Source organism: Aethalodelphis obliquidens, unplaced genomic scaffold, assembly GCF_003676395.1.
Source record: "Aethalodelphis obliquidens isolate GAN/ISIS:26980383/991018 unplaced genomic scaffold, ASM367639v1 scaffold1, whole genome shotgun sequence".
Lineage (NCBI taxonomy): Eukaryota > Metazoa > Chordata > Mammalia > Artiodactyla > Delphinidae > Aethalodelphis > Aethalodelphis obliquidens.
The window spans coordinates 19,432,033-19,459,114 of NW_020837945.1; positions in this window are offsets into that span (position 1 = coordinate 19,432,033).

The following is a 27,082-nucleotide window of genomic DNA, read 5'->3' on the forward strand; positions in this document are numbered from 1 at the left end:
AATATTTAGGTATGTGGTGTGTGGGTCTTCATTTGTAAGCCTGCCTTAGACCTCACAAATGTCAAGGCAAGACCTGCCTCCATACGTTCATTACTACCACACACTGATCTCTAATTCCTTGGCTTCTTTCATTTTATTAATGTCTGCCAGTTTTTTTTTTATGTCCATCAATTTCAACCACTTTTTGTATGTACTCAGTTCTTCACCTCCTTTTCTACTTGAACTCTCCATTATATAAAACCTGAACCACAAATCAATATTACCATCTGCCTTCTTTGCTTTTGTATCCTGCCTCTGATACAAGCTGGATAAATAATTGACCTTGTATATTACTGCACTTTACATTGATATGAAATCTAGACAATGTTCTACATCCATTTAGCATAAAATTAGACCTTTTGCCATGTGTATAAAAATATATTAAAGTTTTATAAAAACAGGATAGCAAATGATTCAGAAATCTTTAGATGTCTTTATTATTTTTGTATTACCTAGATGTGGTAGATCTGTGCAAACATGGTGCCAACTTTCTAGCTCTCATTATATACAAGCCCTTTAAAACTTGACTTTATAGCTCTTCATGTTGGGAGATAGCATCTATTTCTTTATCCCTTGAATCATGGCTAGCCTAGTGAATTACTTTGGCCAATGGAATGACAGGTATCAAGTCTAAATCTAGACACACATTCTTGCTGTGTCTTTGGATCCCTGTCACTACCATGAGAACAAGCTCTAAGCTAGCCTATTGAAGGATAAGAGACTACCTGGAGAAGAACTGAGCCATTCCAGTCAAGATCAACCTAGATCAACATGCTTCAACAAACCCGCCTGTTGTCTGCTGATGCCTGAGCAAGGCCAACCAATAACCGGTGAGCCTAGCCAAGGTCAGGAGAATCACCCAGGCAATATGTAGACTTGTTAGCAAAAATAAATGTTGATATTTGTTTGTCACTGTTATTTTGTGGTTGCTTTTCTGTATGCCTTATTATTATGGCAGTTGATAATGGATATCTTATTACAATGATCAGTTTTATGTACCATCTTGGGAAAGATATATGCCCAGTTATTCAAACAAAAGTTAATCTAGGTGTTGCTGTGAAAGTATTTGGTAGATGGAATTAATAATTATAATTAATTGATGTTAGTAAAGGAGATTGTTCTAGATAATCTGGGTGGGCCTGATTCAATTAACTGAAAGTGCTTAAGAACAGAACTGAGATTTCCCAGAAGAAGAAATCCTGCTTGTGACTGCAGCTTCCACTCATACCCAGAAGTTCTAGCCTGTCCTCCTGATGGACTGCCCTATGAATTTTGGACTTGCCTACCAAGCTTCCCAAATTAAATAAACTAATTGGTAATAAATCCCTTAATATATATCTCTTATCAGTTCTTTTTCTCTGATTGAACCCTGATTAATATATCAGTACAACAAAAAAGTGATATCTTACACAATTAAAAAAAAGAAATAGATAACAATACAATAACAACCACTGTTTTCACATTTTCATATTTAATTCTTAGAAAAACTCAGTGAGATGTTATCACTATTGAGATTATTAAAATTCTTCCTCCTGGAACATGTGACTTCTTTGGAATCCTGATATAACTAAAAATTGGAGACAATGGGAACTATTTGACACCAGACTGTTGACCACAAGGTATTGCCCCATTCTATGGGCACCGAGCAAAGTGCTAGTCCAAGTTGCACTCAGTGCATGAAGCTTTCATAAAGATGTTATAACACCCAGTTTACATTAATGTCTCAAGTTTCCATTCCCATCCTTCTCTTAATACTGTACCCTGGCTCACCATCTGACAGAAGAAGTAGTGAGGGTGGAGAGACTTTATCAACACAGGAGGCACATACCACCTCAAGAAATTTGCTGTATGTCCTGGGACAACTCTGGAACTATTATACACCATGGTCTTATCCTTACACTAAAATGGTCTCAGGGCAAACTTTGAAAAAAAACTTACATTTTCTAGAGTGCTGCCAATCATTTGAAGAAATAATTTTAAAAGTAAAGCCTTTCATCTACATGCTTATTTCTTAGGGACCATAATTCCCTTAAGAAAACAGGTATCCTGTCCTTAATGCAGGTATTCCAACTCAATCTGGTGGGAATAAATGTGACAAAGGAAAGACAATGCATATATGTTTGGTAATTTAAAACCATCTAGCTTTAAAAAAAACATAGGAAAATTCTGCATGAATGACATTGGGTGACAGTTTTCCTTGCTATGGTAAGTTTTAGGCCTTTATACAATTAAGAATTATACACCTCAATAGTCAAATTCATATCTGCTGACTCCAAGCCTTGGTTCTTAGGCATTAGGGTCCCATTATATTTTAGTGGGTATTTTAGATGTTGAGTGTAGTTTATGTGAAAGATATGGACGTCACTCATGAGTTCTATTTGTCTAAGTTCCATAGACTTAGCTTCTTATTTATTTTATCTCCACTATGGGTGACCTGATAACAGTTTGGGATGCATAGGAAATATATATTTGAAAATCTGGGATTACAGTTTAGGGTAAGCATGTGTCTTAGTATGTGGAAAGTGTTAATTATTCTTTCTTAATTCTTATTATGAAGTATAATTTTAAAGTACTAACAAGAGGGAAGCATTAAAAGAAGACTAAAATAACTTTTTGCAAATGTTTGAAAAAGAAAATATAATCTTTATTTGGATTTTGTAAAGGAGAAATTAGCATATTGGTTCATTAAATTGAAATTAGTGCAAAAATGAGATGAACAGAGTATAATTTGTAATGACTTTGAGAGAAAAGGAGAGAATCATAGCTATAAAGTCTACAGTGGAAAAGAATACAAAATAAAAAACATAGAGTTGGAAAGGTGAAAGTTTCAGGACTCTGACTACCTTTTGCTAACTGGAAAAATATTTGATGGGCTGAAAACTTTTCTGTCTAATCAGAGGAAGAAAGTATAATTCTAAGATAAAAGAGTGAAGTGGTGAATTATGAGAACTATTTTAATAAATTCCATATCCAGAGACCTGACTTCTAGAATTTTTACTTGGTAACATGTCAACATCAGCATTTCCTTTGACATATGACCTTGATCAGGTGCTATGGTCTGAATGTTTGTATCTCTCCAAAATTAATGTGTTGAAATCCTAACCCTTAAGTCTGTGGTATTAGGAAGTAGGGTCTTTGGGAGGTGATTAGGTCACAAGGATGAAGCTTTTATGAATGAGATTAATGCCTCTACAAAAGAAACCCTAGATACCTCTCTTGCCCCTTCTGCCATGAGAGGACACATAGAAGATGGCTGTCTATTAACGAAGAAGTGGGCTCTGACCAGACACCAAATATGCCAGGACCTTGATCTTGGGCTTCCCAGCCTCCAGAAGTGTGGGAAACAAAGCTGTTCTTTCTTTCTTTCTTTCTTTCTTTCTTTCTTTCTTTCTTTCTTTCTTTCTTTCTTTCTTTCTTTCTTTCTGGCTGTGTTGGGTCTTCATTTCTGTGCGAGGGCCTTCTCTAGTTGCGGCAAGTGAGGGCTACACTTCATCGCGGTGTGCGGGCCTCTCACTATCGCAGCCTCTCTTGTTGCGGAGCACAGGCTCCAGACGCGCAGGCTCAGTAGCTGTGGCTCACAGGCCCAGTTGCTCCACGGCATGTGGGATCTTCCCAGACCAGGGCTCGAACCCGTGTCCCCTGCACTGGCAGGCAGAGTCTCAACCACTGTGCCACCAGGGGAGACCCAAATCTGTACTTCTTATAAGCCACACAGTTTATAATATTTTTTTGTAGCAGCCTGAACAGACTAAGAGGACACAAAATGGGAATAAGGGAAAGAAAAGGAAATAATTTTAATGAGAACACTCTCATGTGGTGGAAGAATAGGTGAAAAGATGATTTAAACACATTTATTTACAGCAAAGAGATTTTACAAAATAGTGTAAAAGATAATTTTAAGCAGGCTTAAGATATAACCGCCTGTCATACCTGACGTATATTCATATCTTATAAATTCAATTAAATTACTGGAGTTTTTGTTCTATAATTTGTTCTATAAATTATAAAAAAAATGACTTTATTGTTTCAGAAAAATGATTACATTGCACCTGAAAATATCAAAGGAAATAAGAAAATATGTAAACTGTAGAACAAAAGCAAATAAGCTTTGGAATGTCATCAATATAAAAAATATTAAACAGATGTGTGTAGATTCTCCATAAATGTCTCTGAACGCTTGTAGAATAGATGAGAAGAGAAAGACCTTAAGAAGTTTTTATAATGAAATCTCAGGAGTGGACAAGAGAGAGGTTGGGAAGGAGACCATGAAGCTTATGAAGATGTGGAGAGAAACAGAGCCAGGACTCAAAGGTGTGAAAGGAATCGAGAAAAAGGAGATGAAGCCACTGTTGGGTTTAGACAATGCAGAAAAAGCTTATACAATGGTTCATTATTTTTCAACTATTAAAGAAAAAATCATTAAATGTCCTCACTGTCAGAGTGTGCTTTGAGATTCCCCTGAGCTCGCAACTTTTTTTAGTAGTTTGCCACAGGATGAAGGGAAAAGTGTAAATGAGGTGTGAATGAGGAAGGAATATATTCTTACAACCATTAGGTTTCTTTTTTTGATGCATTTTGAGTTTCTCTGAGTCCTAGCCATATCTCTAGGCCTTTTGAACACCAGAGGGTGATAACGGTAGTTTTGACAAAAGCAGAACCCTGTCAAAGAGGCAGGAAACTAACCTAGGTGTCACTCTGCAGAAACAACTTTGCTTTTTTAATTACAGTGGACATTTTTCAGCTCTATTTTCTTCTTGAAATGCACATGAAAATCTTCAAACATTTTCTAAATTTGAGTCAGGAATAGCCTATATCTCTAGTGTTCTTCTCAACTTTGTGATTCGAAGTTTTGCGATCAACCAAAGCTTCACAGGTTGGCTTGAGAGGTTGACTCATACATCCAGCGATGTATACTGAGCACCTACTGGGTGCTCGCACCCTGGTCTAGGAGCTGGTGTACATGGCTGGCAAAACTAGAGATGCCTCCCTGTCTGATCTTATCCAATGTTGAGTCTAGTGGGAGTGGCAGATATGAATCACACAACCACAGAAGACTGTAGTAAGGTAAGTGTTATGCAAGCAGACTATAGGACAGAGAAATCCAATTTAATGTGTGTGTGTGTTGGGAGGTGAAGGAAGGCTTTTTTGAGGAAGTGACCTTTGAGCTGAGTTCTCAAGACAAGTAGGAGTCATTTAGGCGAAAGAGGATAGCACGGAATGTTCTATGAAGGTTAAACAGGTGGAAAACAGAACACAATTGAAAAAAAAAATCTCAATGCTTAGAAAATATTCTTTGCCTGTTTATTATTCAAATGCTATATTTAATTTAACTTTTTATACCTCATAGAGCGTGGTAGAGGGCTATAGTGAGAATGAGCAGAACTCAGGAGGCCTGGGTATGTGATTTTGGGTTATGTGGCTTCCTGACCAGGCTCTCTGGGCTTTGGTTTCCTATCTAGACAGACAGGGAATTGGGTTAGATGACCTCTGAAGAACTTTTTCAATTAAAATTGCTGACTCTTTGGTTGGGGCAAAGAAATACTCGATTAAAAGTAACTGGTCTGAATTCATATGTTAAGAAAAACAGTAAACTAAAGTTTCATAAAAAAAGATTGCATGAATACTAATCTGATTTCATGATTTTGGGATCAAGGTCTTAACATGATAGACAAAAGATAAGACACCTGCTAGATACTATTACTGTGGGGACGTCAACTAGAATAAAAATCATCATCAAGTGACAAGCTTACTATTAGTGATACTTTTACACACACACACACACACACACACACAAATAATTAGCAAGAAAATAATGAATGTTAACAGTTGTATTTATTTCTCATGTACCTACACCGATTGTAGGGGGGATATTTGTTGTAACTAAAGATGATTCCTCATTAAAATCATAGTTTTTGAAGTTCTCTTCAGTACTACTCCTTTTTAGTCCTATTGATGAAAAAATCTTTTTATTTCCTGGGCTTCAAACGATTTGGGGGAACGATGCCAGAAGAGCAAAACAAACACCATTTTGCATGAATATCTGGCTCATAAAATTGAGTTTTGGACAGCTTATAGAAAAACACTTTTATGTCTAGAATCTGTCATCTTTGAAGATGCTGATCCTGATGCGCTAGACCTTTTAAGAAGACAACAAAGAAAGGGGAGATGCTGTGTACGATGACCAATTTTAGTGCCAACTACCTCCTTCAGAACAGGTACTTGTATTGCACATTTTGTAGACCTTAAAGTTGCTCTTTTCCTCTTTGCATTGAGAGAAGGCAACCTCATGAATAAGAGTATATGAAGGAATATCTTAGAGATGGTGCAGATTACTTCTGTAAAGTTCAGTCCTATCTAGATGGCATGGCAGCCATTTGTTTTTGTATTTAAATAGGAGATTAAGGGAAATTATGTTGTGTTTTCCCCATTCACCTCTCCCCCCCCTTTAAAAGCTTTAAGAGGAATAATTCACATGTGCATAGTGAATCATGTCATTGATATGAGTTAGAGTAATTCATAGCTCTATGAAAAGTTAATTTGATATTGTCTATATCGATCAATATATAGAAGGAGGAAAATGATAGTTCTGTTTTCCCCTCTGATTGCATCTCAACTGGGACATTTTATTTAGCTCAGAGCATCAGCCTCTAAGAGAGATATTGACAAACTGGAAGGTAGTTAGAACTGAAGGGACCAGAATTTTAAAGGAAACTGAAAGCATAAAGAAGAGGAAGCCTCCAGGAAGGAATTTTGTGACACTGAGTCTAGAAGAAGAGACAGCTGCCAGGGAATATGAATATGAGGGCTCCTCTGAAAGAAACCAAGAGCTTTCATGTGCAAGGGGCACTTGATGTGTTCTTTGTGGACTTGCAGTTGCAGACTGGAATAAAAAAGGAAATTTCTAGGACAATTATTTTAGCTTAATGTAAGGAGGATATTTCTAATAATCAAGCTGTCTAAATATACTTCTGACTACCTCTGGAGAGGCAGGACCTTGAGATGTAATAATCTCCAAATCAGTAGGAGAGTTATGGGATGCTAAAAGAGGGGATTTAACAATAGATGGTGGCAATGTCAGATGCCCTTAAAGTTCCCTTTCCACTCCAAGTATGCCTGTAAAGTCAAAATTTGGTAGTTGGGCCACAAAGCATGAAAGTGACCTTCATACTTAACCATATTTCTCCAACGTTCCAAATCTCTGAATAAGTTTTCATCCTCAGATCTTTAATTACAATTAAACTTTTTCTAGCCTAATTATACACAAATAACTAGAATATTCAAGACGATTATATCTATAACTCTTTAACACATAAATAAGCACCTTAAATATAATTTGGCTATAGTTTATCTTGAGGTAAATTAATTTACTTTAAATGTGACTAGTTAGATACAAGGCCAAACATTTTATTTTTAGCAAGAGTGAAATAGTTCTAGTGACCATTCCAGTAAAAATGATTTTAGTGACTATATTTCAGCCCAAACACAGAATTAAATAGTATATTTAGAACTGGGGGTGATTTTAGGAATCAACTCCATCTGAATTTTAAACCTCAGAACCCAGAGATTCACACTGATAGGAAAGCCTATGTAGATCCAGACACATTAAGTATCACCTTTACTGTTTTCCCTTTCAACACCTGCCTAGCTGTTGAGCAGTATCTTCTGCATTGCTGGGCAGTGTGCCCCAGGCCCCTCAGAAATGGGAGTCCTGACCACTTGCAGTCCTGTCCACTGAGCCCAGATATGCCTACAGAGACCTTGGCTTCTGTCTTCTAGACTGTGTCCAGTGTCCAGCTTCTTCTACCCTAGACCCACTCCAGGGCACAACACACATGTATAGCTCAGGTTTCCATTATTCTCACCAAACCCATCCCACCTTCAGTGTTTCCAATTTTGCTCCTTTGGACTCTTTATTAACCTCAATCACCTCTGCCCTAGATTCACCCACTCATCATTCTCAGATGGCCTGAAACCTAGTTGGTCATGCTTAGTAGGAGGTAGCGGTGGTTGGGACGGTGATCAGGAAGCAATGGCTTTCTCTTGCCTTTGGAAACACAATCTTTGCTGGTGTGGTGCTGACATCCTTTTATTTCTTTTTCCTTTTTTCTCTTTCTCTTTCCTCCTCCCTTCCTCCCACCCTCCCTTCCTTCCTCCCTCCATTCCTTCCTTCTTCTTTCAACTTACCCTCTTGTAAATTTTTTCACTTATGAATTATTATTATGTTCCGTATTCTGTGATTAAATGTGGTGTTCTTCACTTCAACTCCTCAGCAGGAGGTGGAGAACACATCTTATCATTGTGTACATCATGGAATTTCTACTCTTCTTGATGTTGTAAGGGATAAATATAAATCCATATTATAAGCTACACTTTCTAATAAGTTAACATTGTGTTAGTTTGTGATATTCTGGTTCTTAATTTTTCCAGTAACCTTGGAAAATCTTTCATTTGTCTCATATCTGATGCTGACTTTACCAATTTAGATGCTAATTACAGCCATTGGCACTGTCCGGTACCTAGCAGTAAGAAACCTCTCTATTCTCTCTCTCTGCACACACACACACACACACACACACACACACACACACACACACACGGGCATGAAATTAGCACAATACCTCACAAATATGTAGAAACTATATCTAATATATACACATAATATATATATATGTATAAATCAAAGGTAAATAAAATATGTAAGTGAATAAAATAAATAGTAATTACATTGATTTAAAAATATCATCTATGTAAAAATATTCTGTTTTAAAGTATTGATTCTCTGGTTAATTTAAAAATATGTTGTCTACTCTATAGCTTAAGAAAGAATGCCTTATTCCTATGTACTCAATTTCAACTGTATTATCAATATCATGACATTTAGGTAAATTTTTACATGATGTCAGTATTTTATTGTATAATTTTTTGTTATATTTCCCTTACTGACTTGTGAATAAATCCCGTGTCAAAGTAATAAGGCTTATTTTCTTAAAATACATAAGCCACAAATTTGAACTATATGGTATACAGTGTGTAAATTCCTGTTTTTTAATTATCTTTTTTATAGGTTCTCTTATTACAACTATCTTGGTATTTTTGCCAGCTCCTCATTTTTAATATAAAAGTGAAAGTAGTTATCTGTGAAATTTCAAACTACTTGTTGTATCAAAATAAAAAATGTGTGCAAGGATGATGTAATTGTCATTACACCAATAATTCTCTGCTCATTACCATTATGAAACTATCTGTATTAGATTATCTGCAAAGTGTTTCACATTATATATTTTCAGTGAATAGGACAGGTGCATCAAAAAAATGATGGATAAACCTTAAAATCATGGAATCTCTTAACCCGACTATATACTTATAGTGAAGTTGTCCTGTATAATTGCCTTGCTCTTGTAGCCTAAGCATGGTGTGCATGGCATCTGGAGGAGGTGAAGTATACAGGTAAGAATTATATTGCAATGGGAGAGAATAAATAAGATGTAGTTCTTAACTGTAAGCTGTTTTCTTTGGGCAATAGCCAAGGACTATAAAAGCATATCCATTGAGGGGATCAGGGAGACAGATTGCTGCTTAGAGAGACACAGGAAAGGGTAGTATTGGAGTAGGGTTTTGCAATACCAAAGCATCCCTGTGGTAATGAGGAACTGGAAAGGCATCACACAGAGGGTATTGGGGAAGAACATACATTTTTATAATGCCAACGCTGCATGGATCAGTGAAGTAGGTACATCTATAAAAATATAGTCAAATTATATACAATCACAAATTGACTTATTTGCTGAAGAAACTGATTAAATATTCCATATGTGTAAGGAGACATTTATTTTGGAGCTAGGCAGACAGGAGTTCTAAGCCTGGCTCAGTTGATTTAATGACTTTGTGATGTAAAGAAAGTCTGTTAACCTCCCATCCTCTCAGTTCTTCATCTCTTATGTGTGATTTTTGAGAGAATTAGAGCTATTTAATATAAAGAGCCTGTTACATTGTAGATATTCAGTAAGTGTTAATAATTTGTGGCAAGTACAGTACTAGGACATGTCCAGTTCGACACAGATAAAAAGTGACATATTGAAGAGATTCACAATAAAGTCCAGCATCACAATGTCACACTGTATTTTACTGGGATTATGGCCACATCCTTGGGTCTCACAATTTCCTAGGTAAAACTGAAGCAAAATAAACTCTGTGGTCATTGCAGTTGCACATTTATTTAAACATAAATTACCCTGTGGTTATTGCAGTTCCACATTTATTTAAACATAAATTAGAAGTATTATCAATAGTTTCCATTTCCAGTATTATTTAATTATGCCCAAACAAGACATTCTTAATAAAGTTTTCAGCCTTCTGCATCCAGATGGCATTGATAGCTGGCAATCAGCTTTTTCTGAAAGCCACTAAAAAAAACTAGATAAAATAGAAAGTCGTAGTTTGATACAGTGGACACCTGGAGGGGATAAAACTCCAGAGAAAGAAGAACCCTGGAGAGGTAAACTGAAATCTGCAGCTACGTCTACCCTGGATAATGGGATTCATCTTCATTATTCCTTATACAAGGAATACACATTTACTGAGAAAAAAATACTTAAGCAAAACAAAAAGAATATGACAAAAATCCACTAGCCATATATTTTCATTGCTATTATGTGTTGTGAAACTTTCTAGACATTTTTATATAGGTATGTATATATGTAATGCAATTAAATAAAGTAAATACTTGCTACAAAATGGACAATGCTCTAAAACTTGTTAATAACTGAGATTTTTCACTGAACAATATATGATTTTTTAGACTGATATAGTTATATCACTATTTAATAATACATTGCATGGATATGTAATAGTGTGTCAAATACCTTGATATAAAACATTTAAGTTTCCATTTTTTTAATTATTCTGAGAAATTTCTCATTGATAGCATCACTTTTTGGTACATGTCTGATTATTTCTTTAAGATGAATCTCAGAAGTGGAATTGCTAGTTTCAGATATATAATATCAAATTGGTTTCCAGATATCAAATTGGTTTTATAGTTCTTCTAGTAATTTTATGAGTGTCTTTCTCCTCATACCCTTGTACAAAGAATGTATTTTCATTATTATATTATCAGTTCTTGATATTTCTATTTGGCTATTATTATTATGCCTATTGATTTAATTTTTATTTTTAGAATAATAAATAAAAATCTCATTAACCATGTATATCTGTGCTCTAGTAAACTTCCTCAAAATGTTCTTTATTTTTGTGTACTCCATTTAGTTTTCTTTCCATTATAGTTAAGAATAGGCAATAACTTTTAAACTTCTCATTTGCTTTGTTAGTATTTAAAAATCAATTCAACAAAGAAGATTAAAGATTTTATTTAATTCAAAGTCTACTCAACTTCTCCATCTTGCTCAGAACTTGCTTCATATTATATAGATATTCAGAATATTTTCTTCCTTTACATTTATCATTTTATTTTGCTGTATAAATGTATAATCTATGTAGGATATTTTGTGATAATGAGTGAAGGAGGGATGTAATTTTACTTTAATTTTTTGAATGGTTAATTCTTTACTGCAATATAATGTTCACATAGGAAATTTCCATAATTTTTTATTACTCCATCTTTTCTGTTTACTAACTTGTTACCTATGCATTCTATTACTATTCTTTATTGGCTATGCTAGAGATTTCAAAATGAGTTTACTTAGGTTATTTTTTCAGCTTTATTGAGGTATTATTGACAAATAAAATTGTAATATATTTAAAGTGTACAAAGTGATAATTTGGTATATGTATACATTGTGAAAAGATTTCTTTCATCGAGTTAACATATTCATTACCTCACATATTTACCCCTTTTTTGGGAGGTGGGTGGTGAGAACACTTCAGTACTACTCTCAATTTCAATCATACAATAGAGTGGTATCAACTATAGTCACCAGGTTATACATCAGATCCTCAAACCTTATTCATCTTTTTAAAATTGAGATATAATAGACATGCAATATTGTGTAACTTTAAGGTGTACAGTGTGTTGATTTGATACATTTATATATTGCAATTTGATTACCCATATAGCATTAGCTAACACCTCTATCATATCACATAATTATCATTTTTCATAGTAAGAACAATTAAGATCTAGTTTCTTAGCAACTTTGAAGTTTATAATGCAGTGTTGTTGACTATAATCATTATGTTGTCCATTAGATCTCCAGAACTTATTTATCTACTAGTTACAAGTTGGTACCCTCAGTTTTCCCACCCCAGCCCCTAGTAACCACCATTCTACTCTCTATTTTTACTAGTTCTGCTTTTAAAAATTCTATATAAATGGAAGATTTTTTTTAAAAATTAATTAATTAATTAATTTTTGGCTGCATTGGGTCTTTGTTGCTGTGCGCGGGCGTTCTCTAGTTGTGGCGAGTGGGGGCTACCCTTCGCTGTGGTGTGCAGGCCTGTCATTGTGGCGGCTTCTCTTGTTGCAGAGCACAGGCTCTAGGTGCACAGGCTTCAGTAGTTGTGGCACACAGGCTCAGTAGTTATGGCACATGGGCTTAGTTGCTCTGTGGCATGTGGGATCTCCCTGGACCAGGGCTCAAACCTGTGGCCCCTGTATTGGCAGGCAGATTCTTAACCACTGTGCCACCAGGGAAGTCCTTAAAAATTCTCTATATAAATGATGTAATATAGTATTTATCTTGTGTAGTATAATGCCCTCAAGGTCCATCCATGTTGTTTCAAATGGCAGAATTTCCTTCTTTCTCATATCTGAATAATAGTCCCTTGTATGTATGTGTGTATAAATATTACATCATCTATATCAATTCATGTGTCGACCGACACAAGTTGTTACCACAGCTTGGCTATTGTGAATAATGCTGCAATAAATATGGGAGTGAAGATATCTTTTTGATATCCTGTTTTCATTTCTTTTGTATATATGTACAGATATAAGATTACTGGATCAAATACCATAAAACTTCTAGAGGAAAACGTGAAGAAAAATCTCCTTGATACTGGTCTTAACAATATTTTTTTGGCTAATGCATCAAAAGCATATGCAACAAAACAAATATCAAACATCAAGCTAAAATACATCTGCATAGAAAAAGAAATAATCAACCAAATGAAAAGTTAATCTATGGAATGAGAGAAAATATTTGCAAACCATATATTGGATAAGGAGTTAATATCCAAAATACATAAAGAAATCAGACAATTCAATAATAAAAAAACCCAAACAACCCAATTTAAAAAATGGGCAGAGGAACTAGATACTTTTCCAAAGAAGACATCCAAATGACCAACAGGTATATGAAAATATGCTCAACATCATTAATAACCAGGGAAATGTAAATCTAAACCACAATGAAATGCCACCTTACACCAGTTAGAATGGCTATTATTAAAAAGACAAGAGATAACAAGTGTTAGCAAGGATGTGGAGAAAAGGGAACTCTTATGCCCTGTTGGTGGGAATGTAAATTGATGCAGTCTCTATGGAAAACAATATGGAGATTTCTCCAAAAATTAAAAATAGACATTATTCATCTTATAACTGAAAATTTGTACCTTTTTACCAACCTTTCCCAATTGCCCTCATTCCCCCAGCTTCTGGCAACTACCATTGTAGAAGTTGGATTTTTTGTTGTTGTTGTTAGATTCCACACATAAGCAATACCATGAAGTATTTGTCTTTCAATATTTGGTATATTTTCACTTAGAATAATGCCCTTTGTGTTCTTCGGTATTTCTGTAATATTCCAGTGTGTATATATATGCTACATTTTCTTTATTCATTTATCTGTCAATAGATATTTAAGTTGTTTCCATACTTTCTGTTGTGAATAATGCTACTGTGAACATGGAAGTACAGATATCTCTTTGAGATGATTTCATTTCCTTTGGATATATACCCAGAAGTGAAATAGCTAGAGCATATGGTAGTTCTGTTTTAAATTTCTTGAGGACCATCCATACTCTTTTCCATAGAGCAGGTACAGTTACATTTCCACCATCAGTTCCCTTTTCTCTACATCCTCACCAGCGTTCATTATCTATTGTCTTTTTGATATAGACATTCCATCATGTATCTCATTGTGGTTTTGATTTGCGTTTGCATCTCCTTGATGATTAGTGATGTTGAGCACTTTTACTTGTCTCTGTTGCCCATCTGTATGTCTTCTTTGGAAAAATGTCTATCCAAGTCTTTTGCCCACTTTTAAATCGAGTTGTTGTTGTTGTTGTTTTTCTATTGAGTTGTATGAGTTTTATATATTTTGGATATTGATCCTCTATTGAATATGTGGTTTGCAGATATTTTCTCCCCTTCCATTGGTTGTCTTTTCATTTTGTTGATGGCTTCCTTTGTTGTACAGAAGATTTTAGTTTGATGTAGTTCCACTTGCTTTTGTTGCCTTTACTTTTGGTATCAAATCCAAAAATTCATTGCCAAACCAAAGTCAAGGAGATTTTTCTCTATGTTTTCTTCTAGGAGTTTTATGGTTTCATGTGTTATGATCATGTCTTTAATCTACTTTGAATTGATTTTTTGTATGCTATAAAAATAGAGGTCCAGATTTATTCTTTTCCATATGGATATTCAACTTTCCCAACACCATTATTGGAGAGACTATTTTTTATTCATTGTATAATCTTGGATCCTTTGTCAAAAATTAATCAACCATATACAGATGGGCTTATTTCTGCGCTCTCTATTCTGTTCCGTTGATCTGTTTGTTTCTTTGTATGCCAATACCATATGTTTTTGATTGCTATATCTTTGGAATATAGTTAAAGTCAGGAAGCGTGTTTCTTCTAGCTTTGTTCTTTTTTCTTAAAATTGTTTTGCCTTTTTTTATGGTTCTATATGAATTTAAAAATTGTTTTTTTTTTCTATTTCTGTGAAGAATGTCTTTAGAATTTTGATGTGAATTGCATTGAATTTGTAGATTACTTTGGGTAGTATGGACATTTTAATAACATTAATTCTTCCTCTCCATGAATGTGTCAATGTCTTTCATCAGTGTCTTATAGTTTTCAGTGTACAGACATTTCACTTCCTTGATTAAACTTATTCCTAAGTATTTTATTCTTTTTGATGCAACTGTAAATGGGATATTTTTCTTAATTTCTCTTTCTGATAGTTTGTTGTTAGTGTATGGAAATGCTGCTGATTTTGCATATTGCTTTTTTATCCTGAACTTTATTGGATTTGTTTATCATAGCAGTTTTTTGGTAAAGTCTTTAGGGTTTTCTATGTATAATATCATGTCATAAAAACAGAGACAATGTTATGTCTTCCTTTCTGATTTGGATGTCTTTCTTTTCATTTTCTTGCCTAATTGCTCTGGCTTATGACTCCTAGTATTCTGTTGAATAAAAGTGGAAAAAGTGAACACTTTTGTCTTGTTCCTGACATTAGAGCTTTTCCCCACTGAGTTTGATGTTTGAAGTAGGTTTGTCATATATGGTCTGTTTTACATTGAGGTATATTTTATTTATATCTAACTTGTTGAATACTTTGGTTAGTTTTTAGTCTCTGTGCATTTTTGTAATTCAGCAAACGTCTTCAAACCTGCAGTGTTTCTGCCAAGCTTTCTGTTGATTTCTCAGTTTTCTTGTAGCAACCCTCAGCCTGTGAAACCTTAATTCTCAACCTCCTGCTCACACCCTATGGTTGCTATAGGTTGATTTTTGGAGTTTGAAAATTCTTACTGATATTTTCTGCTAAGATTACCTAAGTTTTCATTAAAATTTTGTATAGGTATGCCACATACTAAGTATTTATTTTTTCACACTATATTCCTAGGTTTAGAGAATACACAATTTTCAATAAACTTGTAAACAAAAAGATCCAGAAAGGAGCTATATAATGCATTCATTTTATTTCGTTTTCTAATTTGAAATTTTATATTGATTGCTAAATGCTATAATTTTTTCCATGGCTGGTGGTCATTATAATTTATATAAATTGTATACATTCTGTCTACTAAGAATTCTATACATATTCTCTCTACTAAGCCTCTTAGATTTTATCTCACATATTTTATTATACTTAAGATATATTTTTTCCATTTTTAATTAATAAAAGCTGATTTAATGCATTAAGCTTATTTTAAAAACATATATTAAACTCTTTTTTGTGTGTGTACATATTTTAGTACTACTTCTAAAATGTTCTGTTTCACATTAAGCCTTTTTGGAAATGTAACTCTATCTGGTGAATTGATTAGCTCAAGACTTCTTAAAAATATGTAACTCCTTTGGACTGCAAAATATCTCTCATTAATACATAAAAATACATCCAATATGGATATGAAGCTTGAAAGGATCAATAAAGACTTAGCAGGGAAAGAGGTTCTGCCAGAAAAGCTTTGATGAGTATTTTTTCAAAGAAGCACATCTATCTTGTCTGATAGTGCTCCATTTTTAATAGGAAGACATATTTTCCCCAAGTCAATATTGTTTTTGAATCCTAACCACAACCTCATTACTAATCAGGATGTTGCTCTAGAATTTTATTATGAATCTCCTTGAAAGAACAATATGTTAACCTCTGATGAGGTAAAGCAAGGTAAATTTAGTAGTAAGATAAAACAAGATAAATAAAACACAATGTAAGATTCATTTTGCTTTCTTATATTGTCCAAACATGAATTTAATTAAGAATAAAGTACAAATGAGACAGAGTTCTGTGTTCATTTTATGAAATAATTTAAACATTTATAAAAGCTATTTTTGAATATTTAAAATGTGGCTGAGGATAGAATAGGGGATCCTAATTTGAAGATTTAATCATTTAAATTTGAGTAAACTCTGATATTAGAGTGGTAAATGAGACATTCTATCAGACTATATCAGATCTTAATCTCTTCCCCAGTGGATAAATGTTAAAGAGATAGGAAATAGAGTGGAAAACAACACAGAGGAAAAACTTTAATCTGAATTATACTTTCTCTGCATGAGTGAAAGAAATCTACATGGTGGTCACATATGAAAAAAAATGTATTTGCCTTTCCCGAAGGAGAAACAAGAGATGGAACCGGGGTATCTTAATCAAACTATTGTAGCTAGTTATTGGGATCTCAGAGGGGGAAAAGAGATCAATGTTAAAAAATGTTAAAAAAGAAATATCTTCTAATGCTACTAGAAACCTAAGTTTCTTCTTAGATAAACAAGAAAAGCTCAATATACTCTAAGATGATTATGGCCCCTTAAAAGAACATTTGGCCACAGTATCACATGCATTCCCTTCTGCCAGATGAGCTGGGACTATACCAGGGCCCACACAGGCTGTTCATGACTAGTGCCAGCCTCCTGCCAGGACCTTTACTGTTGTGTGGTTTTCCCACAAGCTGTAAAGAGTCAGGAAGATACTGCAATTGCTCAGTTTTAGAAGCTGAGATGGCAAAAGAGATCTGCACATTGTGAAATTAGTGAAAGTACAAGCTTTGGATTCCTCTTGACATTTATGTGAGGTTCCTTTAGTGTACTGAGATGATTGTCTATTTCTGTCAATCTGTATGAGCAGCTGTAACTTACCATTCAAATAATTAAAATATGTGAGCCAAGAATCTCTATGGATTTTATTTCTGTCTTTTCTCAGACTGTAACTGCAGGGTACACACTTATAATGTGTAAGCTAACAAAATAACTTGTAATGAAACACTTTAAATAGTAAATTTGGGGGATGCCATGTAAAGACTCCTACAACTGAATATTTAGCAACATGGTCAACAATAAAATTCCAGGCAAATAGGTTGAATGTCCTAGGGAAAGTAATATCATTATTACAGCATTTATGATGCCTGTAGTATATGTAGAAAGACAATTTTAGAGAACTCTGCTAAAGCAAAAGTTTATTATGTTTATTGGCGTAAACTTTTAAAATTATATTTGCCTAGGATCCTTACTCTATTTGGGTCATTTTAAATGGACTTTATGGTGCTATAAAAATGTGGAAAGGCTTAGACAATCACAGTAACTTCAAAGGAAATCAATATACACAGAGCCGAATTTTACCCAATAGAAAAATAGTCTTTTAATACTTAATTGTACACAAAGCACAAATCAGGCAAAAAAAGAGCAGGAATTACTTTAGCTGACATTTTTTTTTTTTAAAAAGGACAGAAAAATATCTTGACTATAGGTCTTTCATCTCTCTGAATGGTGAAAAGCCACCACCTGGCTTCTTTAGAAGACCATTGCTCTCTTAGTAAATGTCACACTTATCATTGTGAAACCCCCTTTCAGCTGTCTGTTTTTCAGCCACAAAATAATAAACTACCTGATACCATGATCAAAATAGATTCCTTATTTATGTGATACTTCCTGGAGAAAGCTGCCAAGAAACAGTCATGGCGGTTTGCTTGTTTTCTACTGCATTGTATCTGTGTGACCAAAAAAACCGCTGGAGAGTGTTTTAAAATAGAGTTAGTAACATTTGCTTTTTAGTCATGTTTAAGATAAATCGATAACAAGACTGCTGCAACAACTAATTCTATTACTGTTATTAATGCTACCATTCTTGGAAATACTACACAGCTGCTTCACCAATAAGCTGATCATAGAAAACTGGAAAAATAATCAGTCTTAAACTTAATCCATAGTTTTGCCTATCAAATATATGCATGCTACAAAATCACCTAATTTTTTAGCATTGGGATCCTCAAATATAAGCTGGGTATAGTAATAGTCATACCTGCGTTTCTCACTATATGAAATTGTTTTGGATATAAGTGAAATTATAGAAGTGCTAACTCTGGGGACAATTTAGGGAAATCTACTAAGTATTGAAGTTGGTGGAATTTATTTTCTAGAACTCAAGTTGAGTCAATAATATATTATGCCATGAAGTAATATTAATAGGTATATGGGTGAATATATCTATGCAATTATTTTGAAATGTCCAAAGCTAGCTCTGCTCAAGCCTAAATGTGTTTGGTCTGCTGGTCTTCATTCTGTGGTATGGGCTGTGAGTATCACCATCTAAGGAGATCTGCCTTATTCAGGGCCTAAGGTAGACCACCAAATAAGAAACTTCAAAAATTATCAGTATATGAAGTGGTTATTTTTCTTTTTTGTCCTCCTTTCTCTTCATCTATCTTCTACACTTAACTCAGCCACAAAGTGTTCAAATCCACTATACGTGAATTCTGTAGAGTTAACCGTCAAGAATTAAGCCATGACTCCTCAGCCGGAGCCTTTTTACCATGCTGTTTTAGCTAAGTTTTTCCAAAATAAAACAGGGTTCAATGTTCCAGAGTGAAGAAAATTTATTGTGTAGAAAGCACACTGGACACTCATCCTAAAGGACTGATTTATGAAAATCAAAAGTCAAGCTGTGTCTGATGGCAACATTTAAGGGGATTAAAAAGCAAACAAAAAAAACCTCATTTTTCCCCGGCTAATTGTTTATTTTTGTTTCTATTCAGAATGCTTTTAGGTGCCCCTACACCCCCCCAACAAAAGAAAGAAAAGAAAAGCATTGGGTCAGTCAGTGCAGAATTAACGGTAAATACAGGACAATGGAATGTGAGTTCTAAAAGAAGAAAATTGGCAAGATGACTGTTGACATCAGTGACACAAGTCTTCCATTCCAAACCTCCAACATTATCCTCAAACTGGGCTGTGCTGCTTTCCTTTTGAATTCTGAAGAGAAAGACAGGTATATGAGATAATGTACACACACCCACGAATTCGCCACAACCAATGTTAACACTTAATCACATTTGCTTTAGAATAATTCTATATGAAATAAAATATTACAGATAACATATTAAGTTTTCTTTGTTCCCCTCTCAGTCTGATTTTCCTCCCTCCTTCCCCAGAAGGAAACATTATTTTAAATTTGTTATCCATCCTCACATTTTACCCTATTATACCTTAAGAAATTTTAAGATACATACATATATACGAGATATAGATGTATCCATAAACAATAAACAGCTTTGCTTTTTAATTCTCATACATGCTTTCAGGCTGAGAGCAGACTTTTTGCTCAATGCCATAACTAAGGTATCTATCTATGTCAATGCATATAGATTTGTTTTATCTTTATCTTATTTAAACTGTACATTATTTCACCACATAAATATACCACATTTTATTCATTCATTCCTATATTGATGAGCATTTTGACTATTTCATCACAATGTGATGATAAAATTCTTTGTGAAGGTGTTCTTATGCATAAGCTCTTGAAACCTTCTCTAGGCTTTACACCTAGAAGTGAAGCAGCTGGATAAGCTATGCACATTTTCAAGTTTAATTGAAGGTCAAGTTGCTCTAGAAATGGATTATACCAGTATGCCTGTCTACATGCAGCAAACACATTATTTCTTAAATTCTGTACTGTCTGATGATGTTCCTACAGGAGTCTTATTTTAGTGGATCTTTAAAGGATCCAACTTCAGAGATATGTGCTAGAAAGAACTAGGTAAGACGATGAGCCTCTTAGTTTATCAGATTTGGTTCTTGGTGGAGAACTAATGTGGGATCCAGGTTAGGCGAGGGCTAGCTCTTACAGGGAAGTGATAATATTAACTGCAGTTCTGTGCTTAGGTGTTCACTTAGGATGCGAGCAGCAGTGGGGAGAGCTGAATAATTTTAGGTTCTGCTCATTAACAGAGAGGAGCACCCTGTGCTTTGCTGACCTGGCCCTTCTTGGCAGGGGTGGAGGTAGTTTGTGCCTGAGGTGAGCCAATGTTTATTACAAGATGATGGCCAAGAATCAAACACAGAGAGACATCCACAGCCAAATGGAAGTTTTTTTCCTTAGTTATACTTTTATTCTTTGATTTTGGGGGCTTCTTGGTTGTAAAAGTTAATGAGAGAAAAAATTCAATTGTCACTCTAATACTTTTGGAACTGTTCATCATTCAACTCAGTGCAGAGGAAACAGCAACAATGATGCTTAAAAACATCCTGCTTACTACTTTTTCTGAAATGAATGAAATCTCAAGTTCAGTTAACTTAGGGTACGTTGTGATTTACAAAATATTCAACACCACTGCAGATACTCTTCTGTTTGCTTGCGAAGACTGTGCTCTCCTGGCCCACCAGGTGAATGAACTCTTCCAGCTTATTCAAGTCTTTGCTCAAGCATCCCCATGTATAAGAATCCTTTCTCAATGCACTTCCTTCCATGTTCGCCCTGTCTGCACCCAAACTACAAATTTTCTTTTTCATACTGATAACACTGGTATCACTTATATTGGAATCGCACATTTATAAGTGTGCCTCCTTAACAGCATTGCAGAAGAGACGACCTGGGGAAGTAGATAGAGATTTTAGACGGGACTGCCTTGGGTTGAAACCCAGCTCCATCACTTAGTATCTGTGTGATCTGGGGCAAGCAAGTTCCTTTAACTTTCTGTATTTCAGTTTTCTCATCTATTAAATGTCTCTAACAATTCACCTTGCCTAGTATTGTCATGAAGGTTAAGTTAATATTAGTTAATATATGAAAGCATTTGGAAGAGTGACTGGGACACAGAGAGAACAGTAATTGTAGCTATTCTTATCCTTATGTCCTTGAGGGCAGGTACTGTGTCTTCATCTATGAATCCAAAGTACCTTGCACTATACCTGGCAACTAAATGGTTGCACAGAAATATGTGTTCAGTTCAGCAAACACAGATGTACCTATTTTTTCTGAACAAGTACCTATATAGCATGCATTTTCTTCTAGTTGGCATGTGTTCCATTTTTACATCAGCCTAAGAGATGCCTGTTAGCTATTCTTTGTTTTGACAGATTTTTAACTTAAGTTATCTCCTTCATGACAAGTCTGCCCCATAAGTTATGAAAGGAGGTGGGGAAGAATGATAAATTTTAACAGCGGGGAGCATCCTATTGGCAGGGCATTTGGGAACAAAGACACTTGGAATGTTACATTATCTCAGCTACAAGCCCAAGAAATATTTACATTTATTTATAGATTCCACTAGAAGGTGCTGTCCTCCCTCAATATAATGAATGGATATGTTTGGAGAAGACCAGATTGCTTTAATACCTTCACCTAAATTGTTACAGCCACAATCTGTGAAGTAAAAAAGACTTTAATTTTAAAAGTGTTTATTTCTAAATCAGACGCTGTCTTTTGAGCACAAATAATTTCTCTTAGAATATAGTGTTAGATGAAAAAGTTTGTGTACACAAAAACAATTTTACATTGAAAAGTCTTACCTCTGTGGGTCCCTTAGTTAGCACAGCATTTTTGTTTGTTTGTTTGTTTTTGTTTTGTTTTTTTTTGCGGTACGCGGGTCTCTCACTGTTGTGGCCTCTCCCGTTGAGGAGCACAGGCTCCAGACGCGCAGGCTCAGCAGCCATGGCTCATGGGCCCAGCCGCTCCGCGGCATGTGGGATCTTCCCTAACCGGGGCATGAACCCGTGTGCCCTGCATCGGCAGGCGGACTCTCAACCACTGCACCACCAGGGAAGCCCAGCACAGCATATTTTAAATGTTGGGCTGCTAACAAATGAAATTGCAAAGGCCTTTAGAAATGTATACCCATTTTAAACTTCTAGCTCTTTTCTCAGGTTCTTTTTTTTTTTTTTTTTTTTTTAACTAAAGTGGGAACGCATGTGGCTATGTGCATAATATAGATCTGTGACTTTTCATCCAGAGTATTAGAATGGATGAAATACCCTGTTGAATGTTGTGGTCTATATCTTACAGGCACTCTTTTTTTTGACTTTTAGAGCTTTTTAAATTGAAGTATAGTTGATTTACAATGTTGTGTTAGTTTCAGGTGTACAGAATAGTGATTCAGTTTTATATACATATATATATATATATATAACTATTGGCCCTTTTTGGTTATCTATTTTATATATAGTAGTGTGTATATGTTAATCACAAACTCCTAATATATCTGTTTCCCCACCTTTCCCCCTTGGTAACCATAAGCTTGTTTTCTATCTCTGTGGGTCTATTTTTGTTTTGTGCATAAGTTCATTAGTATCAATTTTTTCTTTTTTAGATTTTACATGTAAGCAATATATAATATTTATCTTTGTATGGCTTATTTCACTTAGTATGATAATCTTTATGTCCATCCATGTTTCTGCAGATGGCATAATTTCATTCTTTTTTATGGCTGAGTAATATTCCATTGTATAAATATACCACATCCTCTTTATCCATTTATCTGTCAATGGAGTTTAGGTTGCTTCCATGTCTTGGCTATTGTAAATAGTGCTTCAATGAACATTGAGGTGCATGTATCTTGGAGGTTCCTTAAAAAACTAAAAATAGAGCTACATAAGATCTTGCAATCCCACTCCTGGCATAGATCTGGAGAAAAACAGGCACTATTTAAAAATAGTTCATTATAACTTGGGTAGACTTTGATGTGCCTGAGGAATATAATCCAGAAATGCAATTTAAAGTTAAATCTACCAGTTGATTCTATTCTATGCACCAATCCCTGGATCCCTGAACTTACAGAAAACATGTTAACTGAAAAGGGAAAAGAGGGAGGGAGAACTCAAAAGGTGAAGAAAATGTGACATGGAAACTAGACTCACCGGAAACCAAGTGAAGTACTTGGAACGATGTATATTCAAGTTTAGATTGATGTGATTTGTGTTCACAGGAAGGTCCTGTTCTAAGCTTATTAGAGATGATCAATTCAACGGTACATTTATCCATCTTTATAGCTCATGCCTCCTATTTACACACAAAAAAAGGCTACTGTGACATAACACAGAATGGAATCCACATTTCCCACTTTCAAGATCAGAGGATCTAAGAGAATTCTGAGCATAAAGTGATTTCTGAACTATTTTTATTCATAGGATAATTTCTCCTCTTTTCTCCTGATCAGTATGTCTTGGTAGAGATGATTTAATACCTTTTTAAAGGCAGTATTTTAAATTGTTGAAAGACTCTGGTGTCAATCATCTATATAACACTGTGAGATGGTTTTTAAGTTGTTTAACTGCAGAAAGTTTCATTGAAGCTTCAGTTCATAGCATAAGTTTAGGTTCACTGGGAAAGTACTTTTTCTTTCTTTTTTCCCCTGGGGATTAGGGGAGCCCTGAGCAGGGAGAGGCTCTGTAGGCTAAGGGGCATTTCTGTTGTGCCTGCTGGGCAGGGTGGGGTGTGCCGCACCCCTCCCCCCCCACACTCCCCTCCCCAAACCCCTAGCTTCTGTTGGGGAAGCTAGTAACGTAGTCTTGTTCAGGCTTCAGAGGCAGCACTAGGCCTCTCTCTGGCGGGACAATGACGCTAAGGCTGGCTGCATGCCAAACGGCTGAGCTACACCCAGGCCAGCAAGGGATGGTGCCAGCACATATGGTAAACCACTAGATAAGATGGAAAGTAAGTCATGGGACTCCTTGCACCTTGAGGGCCTGGCCAGCTCCCGGGGATCAAGAACATTCCAGGACTTACGAGCTAAGACCAAGGCATTTATGACAACAACCAGAGCTGCAAACTTGCACATAGGCTGATTGCTATTAGCCTGCAGCCTGGTGCTAAAAGTTCAGCTCCTTTGAGTGGCAAACTGAAGTCTCACCCGTGGGGTGGACGCACCGCCTGGGACCTTCCCAACTGGGACTCCAGACTGCTGTTCAAGGGACTTCCCAGCGCCCCTTGAATCTGGGTGTAGGTGCTTCCCCCATTCGCTGATGTATAAACCTCCATCTTTACTATCTTTTCTTGGTTATATATACTCTTCTTAATTAGTATGCTGTAATCTACGTTAATTCAATAACTCTCTCTAAATTCTTGTTTAACTGAGTGCAGAGTGGTTAGGTTGCCAGCGAATCCTATGAACCTTGAAACTGGAAGTAAGGCTTTGGGCAAAACAACTTCCCCAGCCTGGACACATCGGAGAAGCACCTTCTGGTCAGCAGAGCCTTTGTTTGCTAAGAAGAAAGAAGGGGCTGGGACAATTCGAAGGGCCCATCCTAGGGCCTGTCCTGGTCCAGCCTTGGCACTCGCTGGTCCAGCACAGTAGCCAGGAATGGGGGTCCCAGCTGGGAAGGACCTCAGCTGGCCCAGAGCAAGGTCGTAGCACTACCAGGAAACCGAGGTGCAGAGCCGGAAGCTGGTCAGGACAGCTCCCAGTCAGAGGTCCCGGTCTCCAGGGTCCTCTCCAACAGGACACATGGAACCTCAAAACAGACGACCTTGAACGAGGCATAACTCGCTCCACGCCTGCCCAGCTCTCCTAGTTACTTGTCAGTGACCACGTAGCCTTCTCCCATCCATTCTTGGGCTGGGCAACCAGTCTCTAGCCCTGACACAGATGTCAGAGAGAAGGTGCTGAACACACACACACACACACACACAGACAACTCGAGTGATGGGAAAGGCAGCTGAGGGCCTCTGTTCTGGGTTCTTACTGCCTTTCCAGGCCTGTGCCCCTCTTCCCCCAAAGGTACAAAACCAAGGGGATGGAAGCTGGGGGGCTTTGGTCAAGGAACCTGAGGGTGCCCAAGTTTTCTCGTCTGTGAAATGGAATGGTAATTCCTAAATCAGATTGCACAGGGCCTGGCTTCCCCTGGGGAGTATTCTGATTGGGGGGCTCTCCTGGGATTTATGGGACAGGCGGCAGGTCCATGAGCTGGGGACAGTCCTACCTTGGGTTCCCTGAGGGACTGCTGGGCACCTGGGCTCCCTTGAGTCCTCTGGAGGAAGGGCAGGTACTTGCAGGGGGCCAGTGGGGAGCAGCAGTGGAAAAGTATTTTTAAATTTAGTTTCATTTTTTCTGTACATTATTTCTGTTATTATCTGAAAAAGAATAAGTTAAAAAGATTCAGAATTCTCTATGTAACATGTAGAGCATACTTGAAATATAGATGAAAACTTTTTCTAATCGACCCTGATATATTAAAAGTAATCTGATGACAACATAATTGAAAGATTAAAAATTGAGATAATGTGTACATAAAAGTGACTATTATATGCTCATTGAAATTTTCAATACAATAAAAGAAAATCAATATTTTTAAGAAATTTACTTCAAACTAAGTCAACTAAATGATTCCTTATAATTAGACAAAATACTCAGAAGAGTGCTATTATACTTTTATTAAACATATCCTTGAAGAATCTTCACTAAAAATTAAAAGTCAATTTAGCAAAGATTTGTAATCATATCAGCTTCAGTGCTAACTACCACTGCAATTTTATTTTTGTGCTGCTTCTCTCATAGACTTATATCAAAAGATAATTGGATCAAATTCGGTGTTAAAAAAATTCCACTTTCATTGAACTGCTTAAGCTATTTTTATGGATTATGTAGAAAGTTATGAACATTTGACCTATTAAGATCAAGAATTTTGAAAAAGTTAGCTGTTACATACAGACACAGTCACCAATATTAATTTTTAATATGGGAATTAGCTGCTTCTGGAAGCCCACTGAATAAAAATTATCCTATTTGCAGTATTAAGGAGACTTTGAGGCAAGGATGAATGATTGACAATAAGTATGTCTCTAAGTTGTCAAAACATTTAGATAAAAGGATGCAAATTGCAGTCCATTTTCTAGCAATTTTATCAGCTGTGTCAGCTCTGACACCTTCTGGAATAGCTCATTGAGAGAAGCTTCATATTCCTGATGTACATATTTTAAATTCTCTAAAGAACTCCAAGAAACATGCTGTGATTCTAACAGAGCCTGATGAGAAGTTGCGTGGCTGTCACACAATGCAGACTGAACAATGCACCTCCCACTCTAGCTACAATCACTGACCACACAGTGTCCCCGATTTGGGCAGTGCCTGGGCTGCTGCATCACTAGATGTTTCTCTGGGTGACCTCACACCTGCTCGGGGTGATTGCAAGTGAACTTCAGACTGAGGAAGACCAGGAATAGTTTGAACTAAACTCTGGCCTTAAATCCTTTCCTCTCAAGGATCCCTCATTTTCACCCATGACTTTGCCCGTGGAAGAAGTTGGAGGCCTCCGTGGGTCCCTTTTACTCAGCCCCGTGGTGGGTCTTTCTTCTCTGGTAAGTGGCACCAGGGCCAGAGCCAGGTAGGAACATAGATAAGGGCCCTTCTTACTGTCTCGCTGGCCTAGAAAC